The sequence below is a fragment of the Osmerus mordax genome, chromosome 13, assembly GCF_038355195.1.
Source record: "Osmerus mordax isolate fOsmMor3 chromosome 13, fOsmMor3.pri, whole genome shotgun sequence".
Classification (NCBI taxonomy): Eukaryota; Metazoa; Chordata; class Actinopteri; order Osmeriformes; family Osmeridae; genus Osmerus; species Osmerus mordax.
This window is the reverse complement of record NC_090062.1, coordinates 9088692-9101246: the sequence shown is the minus strand read 5'-3', so window position 1 is coordinate 9101246 and position 12555 is coordinate 9088692. Positions and strand designations below refer to the sequence as shown.

At 42.0% G+C, this 12555-nt stretch overlaps 1 protein-coding gene across 1 annotated transcript in view; it reads right to left on the bottom strand.

Moving 5' to 3' along the window:
- The window catches only part of coro2ba (coronin, actin binding protein, 2Ba), a 32456-nt gene that overhangs the window by 19269 nt on the left and 632 nt on the right, over window positions 1-12555 (bottom strand). The gene's annotated exons all lie outside the window — the stretch shown is intronic.

Here is a 12555-nt window from a genome sequence, read left to right as displayed (position 1 = left end):
CATATTCACATATACTATACACTCCCTCATCTACCTCGCAAATACGTGTATTCATACCTCCGCACACAGACAACTAGCTCAAGCACACTTGCACAGATTTGTAGTAGCTTCTGTTGATGCCAATTCAGGCCTGGTCCTGGTCCTGTTAGCTGATTGAATGAGAGTTGACCTGAGGGAGTTGTTTTTCTTTTGTCTCACTCTTCCCTGCATGGTCGGCTCAGGTCATTAGTGTTCAGGGTATGGGGAAGGAGAAAAAGGGGGAGGGAGTGAGGAACAGATGGACTATATAAAGGTAGGGAGGGAGAAGCGCTGGAGGTGGATGGACAATGTGCACGTGGGGAGAAGGCAGGCAACCTTAAATGACAGATGGCACTGGACTATGACTCAGCTTTTCTCCTCTCTGTCAATTAACTGCACTTACATTTAGTCATTTAGCAGACGCTCTTATCCAGAGCGACTTACAGTAAGTACAGGGACATTCCCCCGAAGTAAGTAGGGTGAAGTGCCTTGCCCAAAGACACAACGTCATTTGGCACGGACGGGAATCGAACTGGCAACCTTCAGATTACTAGCCCGATTCCCTAACCGCTCAGCCACCTGACTCCCACTTGAACGTCTGCTGTGACCTCCGCCTTACAGACAGAGAGATTGGAGTTTTCAAGGGGCATTAGACAAACCAGGAAAATACTGTGTAATAATTTGAGGCTTTACAGTCCTAACTGTAGTATGGTAAACAGTGCCTGCAAGGAAACAGGGTTTATTTATGGACCACAAGAAGCAAGCTGCTAACATTGCCTCCTCTCAACACCTTGTCAACACCTTGCCAACCATGATGCAGTCTACTGTAAATAACCAGGGATCACCTGGTATGAAATGAAATCCCTGTGGCCACTGGCTCAAATAGCTAAAGCCTCACAGATGGCACCATCATCTGGCACAGGGGAAGGAGGTCTTCATAAACATTGTTTATATCAATCCTGGTGGTAAAAACAACCACCCTATTCTTTTGTAAAAGCATAGGGCATGTTTAATAAAATCAACAAGTGATTTCCACCTTGTCATGGTTTTTAAGTAAGTTTTTAGATTTCATAGTTTCATTGATTTATTTTCTCATTTAAATGAATCAATGACTTAAACAGGTCCTGAAATAGATTGGACTTCAAACATCCCTTAACATCGATTGTCCTCTAGATTTCAACAAACCTTAACAGTTTCCTTATTCATCATCTTATCTTAAAAGCTACTCAGTGGGCTAGTTCACATATTCCATTGTGACTCTTCTCTGTTACAGACCTGGAACAAAAGGAGTTAGGTGGCTGAGCGGTGAGGTAGTTGGACTAGTAAACCGAAGGTTGCCAGTTCGATTCCCGGTCATGCCAACTGAAGTTGTGTCCTTGGGCAAGGCACTTCACCCTACTTGCCTCGGGGGAATGTCCCTGTACTCACTGTAAGTCGCTCTGGATAAGAGCGTCTGCTAAATGACTAAATGTAAAATGTAAATGTAAAAGGATCCTATTTCCAAATTGGAGGAGACTTTAGGCTCTCAAGGAAAGTGTAGTTGGGATTTTCATGTGCCAGACATTCTTGACTGTCTGTGTCAATGGCCAAGCTTGGCTGTTTGGTTTTTGCATGAGCTGGAGAGAGAAAAGAGGGGAGATAGAGGAAGAAAGGAAGGAAGGGGGCCTCAGACACCACAGACTTAAGCCCAGCTTCGGACTCTCTTTCTGGGCTTGACCACGGGGATCGCACTGTTACTGTACCGCCATCTTCTGAATACGGATTTCAGGGTTTTCTGAAACCAAGCTTCCAGAGTTTTTCAAAGTAGTACACATGGGATCAATTGGTCAATAAATCAATCACCTTTCAACCAATCTTGCAAATACACCACCCTAAATGTTATCTTAGTACACACACCCACCCTCCCTGGACAGACAGACACCAGCAATGCACCAACGAACAACAGCTCACAGCAAATCAGACTTGATGAAATATTTCTGGTAAGCTGTATTTCCTAACGCAGTTACCTGATACAACTTATTTACCTCAGTAGCGACATCACATAAATCATCGTCGTATTAGGCTGTTCTGTCTGTTTCTTTGTATCTCTTTAGGCCGACTCCCACTGTCCTCTGGCAGTCTACCAAGGTCCCCTCTACAGTACCAAAACACAGTAAGGTGATGTAAAAATGCTAATGCTAGCGTGCTTTCAAACTGTAAGAAGCCGGTTACACTACAAACAGACAAAGTGAAAAAGGGGTTAATGGTTTAGGTTATGACAAGATATTTGTTAGGCCTTTCTATATAAAAAAAGATCTGGGCTTGTGATGAGTTTTATGATTGCCTACAAGTAAATAAAGGCAAATATAAAGTGAAATGCTAAGAGAGGGAAACAGATTGTGGCAATTCTGACACACCCAGACAACAGCTACCAACAGCTACTGCTTGCTTTTTAACAGCAGAGCTAGTATGTCTTGAACTCCAGATGTTACTGTTTAGTTAATTATAGGGGGTGTGAAAAAGAGACTCTTAATAGGTTTTCTAACCAAGGTAAGGTTCCAACACGCAGCAGCAATTGCTTAAGGTGGTTTCTTACCAGCTTGGTAGAGCGACAGAGCGGATGTATTTCCTAAGTGTCAGTGTGAGTTAAAATGCTGAAAAGCTGCTTTATTAGGGGGATGGGAGGTTCATCACAAACACACATTCATCCATGCACACTCACACATGTCAACATTGTGCACCAAAAATCCATGAACAGCTGTCCCCTCCTCGTGTTGTGTACTTGTAATGCCTCATTTGAACTGACACAGGGCATGTAAAGATTGGTGCACCATGAATTTGACCTATTTCAAATGACCTCAGTTGGCGAACAGTCTTTACCCAAAACAAACCACATGGTTAGTATGCTAATACTAGCTCTTTGTGTGTTCATTTGGCAAGCACCTTCAGGGTGTGGTGACACATTGAGACCACATTGAGAAAGTGACTGGGTGCACTATATTAACATTTTGCAAGAAGTTGTTATCAACATACATTTTCCCAGTCAAAGTAAATGGAAAATTATCAGCAACCATGATTTGGTTACAAAGTGTGGTTGGTTTATTGTGGGTCACTCATCATGAACATGTTTCCAGACTGTTACATTGATCTTCTTTATTGATTGAATGCCATATTTCACAAACATACAGAGTCCTAATTTCAAGGTCAAATATTTTTTCAAAAAATATATATAAAGTCCTGTTTTTTCCTTACTACCCTTTTGAGGTAGAAATGTTTAAGTCTAGGACATTCATTGAAATTCACTATGGACTCCGCTACCATTTGAATTTTGTTGGATTTGACTTTTGACTTTGCGGTACTTAGAATATCCTCGATACACAAGGTGTTTCCTGAGCTGTGTTGACTAGTGTGTAGGCTAAGACGCTAGCAGGGGAGTTGTTGCATCAGGTACTGAGATTTGCATAAAACAAACCTTAACCCTTTTCTTAGAAAGCAGAAAGTCTAAGGGGTGTCTGATCAGGCTGGAGGTCTAGAGAGTGAGGCTAAAGTGGAAGTAATGTGGATCAATGGCAGCATCTACTGTTTGTGTATGCATGGTATCATGTTCTCTTGTTCGCCTCAATTAGGAGATTGCATCTAGATCACAATCCAACTAAGCTGCCATGGTGAATTGTTGAACTGTTTACCTTAAAGAGGTCCAACATCTGCACACATAACTGGGTGTCAAACTAATGTAGGTAGTTTCTATTTTTCTTCCATACAGGACTCCTACGTAGTAAACACACTAGCAAAGTTGCAGATAGCAGATAGCCAATTCATTCATTAATTATGTATTGAATAAATATTGTTAGAGTGAATAAACTTTGCGTTTATTGGCTATATGTGTTCTTATTAATTTATGTCTCAGCATGACTGTCTTTAGACAGACTAAATGCAGCAGGCATGTTATACGGGCAAATGAGGATTGATACTAGCCCGCTGTTGGGCTCATTACAAATTGTGACCTTGAATGGTCACAACGTGCAGGTTACCAACAGACAATTAGTTTACTGAGTATGTGTACAGTATGACAAAGTGCTTTTGTGCAACCGCTAAGCTCCTTCCCTCAGCATTTCCCCCAACCGCAACCCCAAAATATTTTTTTCCCCTGACGAGGTGGAATCATACCCTTATTCGTCAAGTTCAGGTTCCCAGCTCTGTCTCTCTTTGTCAGTAGGATTACTTGTGTATTATCCTACCTTAGTTGACAAGAGGCAGGCAGGATGTAGACACACAAAAAAACAGGGATCTGTGTCAGCAAAGTAGCACCTGGCTAGCAGTCTGTCCAGACCTCAGGGCTTGACAGTGTAGGTCTGGCAAACAGACAGGTTGAATCCTATATTAACTTTGTGGTAAAACTAATCTGGATGAATTTTGAAAAATTGGGCCAACACATGTTCCCAAGATGGTGGAATAAGTTAGATAACTTGGTAACATAAAAAATGGCTTTCCACCCAGAAATCTCCACCCAATGCTGGCTATACAAAAATGGTTTACTCTCAATGACCTTCTGCAAAGGTAACATTTTGCATCAAATATCAGATCTAATAACTAACCTCAACTTTCAGTTTATAATGAAATACCATGCCATACAATGCCATCCACATTAACACACTGACAAATCTAAATCGGTTTAAAACATCTGTTTTCACCCTACAGTACTGCTGCCATCTACAAACTCCTGGCCCCTAACATTTTTCCCTGGGGAACACCACATGACAGATTTAAAGTGACACAGATGGAACTGATTCCACAGGGGGGAAATCTTTTGTGTAAAGTTTGAAAACCCTGTGTACAGTGTACACTAGTAATTACTTGTAGGGGTTGGTTTCATGACACATGTCCTTTCTTATCTTCTTGTTCCTCAGGAGCGGGAAAAAAAGTTACTAACTGGGACTATGCATTGTGTGTGAGTCTGGTGGTCTCCATAACTCTCTAACTTTCATTTTCTCTCTCAATTTGTCCTCTTCTTTAGCTCTATAACTCATTTCTCTTTTCATATCTTCTTCAAAAATCTATATATCATCGATATATCATCCTTGCCTATTACTCAATATCCATCATCTATATTGCCTCTTTTACCCTCTCCTCTCCATCCCTTTCCCCTTAAGTAATTAAGTTACCCGGCACAGATGCATACCCAGTGAAACCTCTAACTTGCTACTCCCAGGGACAAGAAGCACTGGGCTGGAATACAGGCCCAGCTGCCTTTTAGCTGGCAGCTCCTGGCTGTCCTCACTCAGTGAAACTCTCTACTTCTCTTGGCATAAAGTACAACACAGCAAAAATGCTTGTGTCCTCCTCACACAACCATCATCATGGTCGGCCAAAGTAAATTCGTTGTCTGTGCAAACTTTCATGGCGAATAAAAACCCATTCTGATTCTGATCATACACCCATCCAAAGTGTTTGCCCAAACGCTGGGGTTTTGTTTGCAATTTCTTTTCATCTTCATATCAAATTACACAGATTACACAATTTTTTTTTTTTTTTCTCTTTTTGGCATATGAGAAAAAGTACTTGGATTGAACATTTATTTTCAGTCAAAGCAGAGGAAATACTGTTGTTTACTCCAGAAGCTGGGCCATTCATATGGAAATAAGGCATGATTATGTATACTCTTTTCACCTTTATTTGCCTTCTACTGTCTTTGTGCCATGTTTTGTGACAGACATTGCCACTGTGTCACCCTAGGCATAGTGTTGAGAAGCCAGATGGCAGAAATTAATAGGAAGCCTTTGGAATACGAAAGTAATATAATGTCATTAATGAGAAAAGGAGGGTAGGATACAACGTAATCCACCTATCTCTTTCACATCCCATTACCACAAAATGAATGCGTCCAAGCATTGTGAAATTGCAGTGGTATTGTGTTGCATTTTTTCAAAATAAAACACTTTCATTATTTAAACACAACCTGACAATGAAAGTATGAAAATGATAACTATTTCCACTGCAGACTATGAACCCGTGTCTTCCTCGATGGATGGGAGATGTGGCCGGTAGGTATCACCCTCTCAGCAGACAACCCACTCCTCACCGCTTTCTCTACAGCACACGCTCATCTCCAGCCCCATTTACCAAACAGCTGGTTTCAAAAAACTGCACAATACTGGACTGTATCACACAATCAATCCCATGACCAGTATATCTTCAAAAACGATTGGGAGCCAACCTGGTCGAATAACAAAGAACTCAAAATAATGGCCTCAATAAAAGCCTGAATCTGTCTTCCTCCAGCTCTTTCATAGATAGCCCAGGTGGCTTTCTTCCTCACCGTATGCACCATTTAGCATTTTCCCTCAGAGTCCCAGAGAACAGCTTTCAGATGTATCACTCTCAGAATATATCCCGGAACTGGGAATTGTGTCATTCCACCAGATTCCGATCAATAAATTAAGGTGGAAAAAGATCCCCCCAAAAAGGGTATATAAACCATCCAGATGAGTTTAGCAGATGCTTACTCTCATTTTTTCCATTTTGATGTCATCATCAGCAATAGTGAAGATACCAAAGTTAAATACTGAAGTTATACTGCACCATAGTTCTAAACAACAGTTCTGGTTATAATAAAATGAGAGCTTTTGCCTGGCTACAGTAGACACTTTTTGGAAGATGCTACCAAACGCAGCTCATTATTTTCCATCAAGCTCCAAGTGTTTTGGCAAGTCCTCTACGAGAACTTGTGAAATATAGCACATTTCTGAAGGAAGCTTGATGTTATAGGTTTATCTGACAGGGCCATGTAGGGTTTTGTATTTACCTGCTCATCTGTGACATGCTTTCAAGTAAATCATCCACATCCTAAATCTACTCGATACTGGTCCATAGACTACAGTCTTCCATTTGTCACTGAGTGGAACTGCCCTGGTAGAGGGCATCCTCAATCACTGGATTTATAATGATGATTGACTGGAGCTTTAGGATCCATGGAGTGAGAGAAATAAGGAACCAAGGTAGAAAGAAAGAGAGAATGAAATTGATTGAATTGTAGCGGATTAGAGATACAGAGAAAGACAGATTATGAAGGACTGAGAAAAGGCTGAGTTAAAGACAGTGACAAACAAAGACATGAAAGGGAAGGATGGAGACAGAGATGGACGGAGAGAGAAAAGGGTAAGGAGATAGAGTGGGAGGAGATAGAGTGGGAGGAGATAGAGTGGGAGGAGATAGAGTTGGAGGAGATAGAGTGGGAGGAGATAGAGTGGGAGGAGATAGAGTGGGAGGAGATAGAGTGGGATGCAAGAAAGAAAAGCAAATCCCACAATGTGGGGATGAAAAAAGAGATGTAGAAGAGAGTGAGGGAACCACATGAGGAAACACAAGCAAACAGCACAACACTGTAATTTAGATGATTATTGGTGGTCTGTAGAGACAGTGTTGGACAGATATAGACACAAACTCACATTTACACACACACACACACACATACGCTCACTCCTCATCCCAGGATGAGTCTGGAATCTCAGCTGGATGGGAAATGGGATGGTCGTAAAGCTGCCACTTTCTCCTCAGTACTTCTTTTCCACACAGGGATATTTATAAATGACACACTCCCTTTTTCCCCAAGCAGGTTCCATTGGGCATTACAAAATGATCACAAAGAACTCTTAGAAAAAAAAGAAGTAGTCTTTTGAAAAAGAGAGAAGTGCTTCTTTTTATGCTTGAAACTTTTTATTGGCCATGTTGTTCAATTTGATTTTTTTTTTTTGGGGGGGGGGGGGGGGGGGGGGGGGTATTACTGCTCAATTTATTAGTAAACAAATATATAATGCAGAAGTGTAACCACACACATTCATATGGGAAAAAACGTACTCTGTGGTGGAATATTGAAATATACTACGCTGAACAGATTTTTACAACAGAATATGAAATCCGTCTGGACAGTCTCTTTCACATTCTCTTTCTCTCCCACACAAGCGTGCAAGCACACACACACACATACACACACACACACACACACACACATACACACACACAAAAAGAATGAGGTAGCTTTCAGACAAGCCATGAGCTCATCTGATCTGAATGTTATCCCGCAGTGAATGCATTTCTTAAGCTTTATTCCCTTCCTTCCCTTACCACTCTTTACCTATTTTCCTCACTCTTTCCTTCCTTTTCTCTCTTTGTCTTTCTCTTTATCCCTTTACTTTACTTCCCATCGCAGAAACTATGCAAAATAAAAACCTTTATTTGCTTTCATGATGGTTATCAGTCTCTGCAGTTTGCACATTGCTTGGATATTGGTGAGTAGCCTTTGGTTGCTAGGCTAGTGACTCAACCGCCAGCATAATGTGCTTGCAGTGTGTGCAAGCAGACACTAAGCTTGACAAATGGCCAGTATTCTGAATCAGGCTCAATTAAGATTTATCGTTGGTGGGAAGGCAGTCCTTAGCAAAGAGTGGGGCTGCAGACGGCATTCAGTTTTGTTTGTGGCAAAGCTGCTGGTTGCAAAGGTTTACCCTCACATGTATACACACACCACAGCACTATCATAAATAAATGTTCTTTGTTCATTAACACACCAGTTTCCAGTGAGCGCATTTTTTTATGATAACTTTTTGCTATGTAACTTAGGCTGACCTAAACAGTGCAACTTGTGGAAGGTTTGCTACAAACACTCTGAACATCCTTTTCCACCCTTCCTTAACCATGCGTGAGCTTTACATCAGATCACCATGTGTCTCTCTTATAAATTGTACTGTCTGCAGACACTTAATTGCAAGCACAAGTTTCCTGAAGACAGTGCTTGAATGCTATTATGGGTTGTATTGGTTCGGTTTAGGCCAAAGCTATCAGTAGCAAGGCCAATTTTGCATATATGTATTTGCGTGTGTGTGTGTCTTTGAAAGCATCTCTATGCAGATCCTCACTTAACACACAAGAGCTTTGAGTGTGTGTGTCCCTTCCATAAATCGCTGGGACATAAACAATTGTTGTCACCAACTACACAAACTCCCTCGAGTATTGGTGGAGGAACAATAAGATATCTCTGGCGCAGTGACCCCACACCTCGCTCGCTCTTTCCCCCTCTCCCCTCCCTGCTTTCAAATCCTGGAACGCAGCTGTGTCTGCAAGTATCCTTCCACAAGTGAACCATTTTCATGGTTCCTCTGTACAACACACAAACATTGGAATGAAGGGGGTATTCAAAATCTTCGACAAATGCTCTGTGTCATTTCTACTGGCTGCCTTTAAGGCTGCCAAGTGCATCTGAAGGCTTATTCATTTGTTAAAGATCTCCAAACTTGAATTCTGTTTTGAATTTCAAACAGAGCTTCATGCCTCTCATCACATCCCTACTCACACCACCCACCAAGCAACAGTCCCCACGGAACCTCAGAGTTCACTGGTCAGCTGGCAGACTAGACCACATGACCTCAACCTCTGAAAGGGCTTGGTTTTCTGTGCTGAGCGCTCCTTCGGGTGCCATTATGTGACTCCCATGGGCCCAACATGGATTCAGAAGCCAAGGCGGAAACAGTGATGGGAGGTTTGGGGTGGGGGAAGGGGAGGTGGTGGATATTTTAGGGCCACGATCGATGGATCTGTTCCAGAAAACTTCGAATTTTCAACGTTTATTTGTAATCCCGGGAGCAGCTGTGAGCTGCAAGGCTCTCCTACAGTTCTTTCAATAGCAGCTGAATATGGTTGCTACTGTGTGAGGCCTAGTTTAGGATTCTCAGACAGACACATAGAAAGACACTTGAATGTTACGCTTTGCAGTGCACAAAGGATTTGTTCCACCTACACACACCTGTCCATAAACTGTATGCAAATTAAGTCTATTGAATTAAATGTTCCAATATTCCGTACTACAGATACTCTATCCTGTCAGGAACATACAACCCACCTACTTACACATCATTTGCATCTACCAGCGTGGTGTAGAGTTTCTGGTACGGAAGACAGTTTGGTGCACTAGGCATCTTGGTCTTGCTAGGCTGCATTACAGATCTGACTTATTTTGTTATGCTTACCTGTTAAGATATAAAATATAAAACTTGTCTAGCCATATCACCCCTGCCTGATCTTTGAAGTCTTCTAGTTCTGTATATATCCTGTGGAGAGGTTATCTTGACTTCACAACAAAAACATGAATCTTTCATGGTGCGGTGTTCCCTGGGGAACATGTGCCCTTACTCAACCAATCTGCCAATCTTCCTGCCATTGTCCCCTAGTCCACCCATCCTCCACTCCCCTCCCTTCCGGGTCAGTTATAACGAGGGTTGGAGCAAAAACCTACCATATAGATACTCACCAGGATCAGGGTCAGAAAGACCAAATATTGGAAAAGTTGCCGATTAAGTTTTTCCTTCCTTTCATATGTTTCCATCATTTTATTTCCAATCATATTTCCCCTGCATGTCCTTGCTCATCTGCCCCCAGGTGCTGTTTGTGCAGTACATTTTGAGGACTATGCCTTTTCCACACATTAACCCCTGACAGGTGATCCTGTTAGTCAGTTTTGCACAACTGTGTTTCTTTACCTGTCATTCTGGTTTTGTCTAAAATACTGAGTTTCAATAAAATGGTACTGTTGTCAACTACAAATTCTTATTTTTGCCGAGATGAACTTGTTCTATCCTTCCTAACATCCTAACAAAACATATTATTCTGAGTGTGTATTTAACATTTATTGTAATGCGAGCATGCATGTGTGTGCTTGTGTGGGAAGATGGTGCAAAGGAATTCATTGACTTTGTGTATGGTGTTGTACAGTATGTGTCTGTGTGCATGCAAGTGGACCATGGCAGGGTTTCTCAGCACACAGTATCACACTTACACTCCGCACATATCACTTAGGGCTGTCTCCATGGGCTCCTGGGCAGTTTAGCTCCATCAGCATGTTAGCCCTCGTCCCACATCCCCCAAGGTTACACACACACAGAACACACACACAGAACTCACACACACTCTGTCACTAGGCAGAACCATAAACATACTGTCTTACCGTCAATGCACCCCCCCTCCCACACACACGTACACACATTGCTTCACCTTTACTCTGTTTCTCATGCACCCTCTCTCTTCTACATCCTCCGCCTCAGTCCTCCCCCCACCCACAGAACCCCTTGTTCTCACCTCAGCTCATCTATCCACTCTTTACCACCTACTCATTCTCTGTGTTGTCTCTCTATCTCTGTTTTTCTCCAACCAATACCTATCTTTCCATCCCCCTTCATAGAGTCATCTCCAGAATTATTGGTTTATAATAGAACATTTGATTTACTGTAATGCTTTGAGTGCAAGAAAGGTGCAATACAAATACAATTTATTATAATTATGTATTATTATTATTGGAATCCCGTGCAAAGAGTAAAAAGTGTTATAAAAGTGTCACCTTTTAGTATAAAAAATAAATGAAAAATGGGACAATCCAACCTTCAATTGAAGTACCTATATTTTGAGAGAGCTCGTCATCGGTACCAGTACCTGGTACAAAAATAGAGCAAGTTACAACTGTATTATTGCACATGGCAAAACCTCTGCCTCTTGGCTACCTTGAAAACACTAACCTGTCATCCCACCACTCTTACCATGGAGAACAACTTCCCACACAGCACCCACACACTCATACATACTGCCATAGAGACCACTCATGCTAATGTCATTATCCAAAAACTCTTGTAACATAGAAAGTAGTATCTCTCTCTCTCTCTCTTTGCATGTGTGTGTAAATAGGCAATTGTCCACTTTCTACAGTGAGTGATTTATTTTGATCCAGGTTAATTCTCATCAAAGTCCTGAATTGCTGTGCTAATTTCTCTAAGCCTCTCTATTTCTATCCCCTTGCTTACTCTCTCCCATCCCCCACCCCTCTCTCTCTCTCTCTCTCTCTCTCTCTCTCTCTCTCTCTCTCTCTCTCTCTCTCTCTCTCTCTCTCCCATCCCCCCCCCCCCCCCCCTCTCTCTCTCTCTCTCTCTCTCTCTCTCTCTCTCTCTCTCTCTCTCTCTCTCTCTCTCTCTCTCTCTCCCATCCCCCACCCCTCTCTCTCTCTCTCTCTCTCTCTCTCTCTCTCTCTCTCTCTCTCTCTCTCTCTCTCTCTCTCTCTCCTCCCCATCCCCCCCCCCCCCCCCTCTCTCTCTCTCTCTCTCTCTCTCTCTCTCTCTCTCTCTCTCTCTCTCTCTCTCTCTCTCTCTCTGTCTGTCTGTCTGTTCCTTTAACTGATTAAGAAGATTTAACCTGCTGGTGACTCTAGGCTCTAAGCTTTCCCAACAAAAAGACACACACACACGAACATAAACAAGTGTGTGTTAAATAGTCAAGTTGTTCATTTAAGCATTTTTGCTTATTTTCACATAACACTTGCACACACAGATATTGCATTATAGAATCAATACTTTGTATACTTTGATACTAGAAATAATTCTCTCCCAGCACGGTCATCCTAGGATTAGAGCCTTTAATCACAGAGTTTATCCTAGCTGGTTTCTCCTACTTTCTATCTCACAAATAATGCTCCATCCTCCCTGCACAGTTTAATGATTAACATGCAAGATGAACCACAGTGCATGA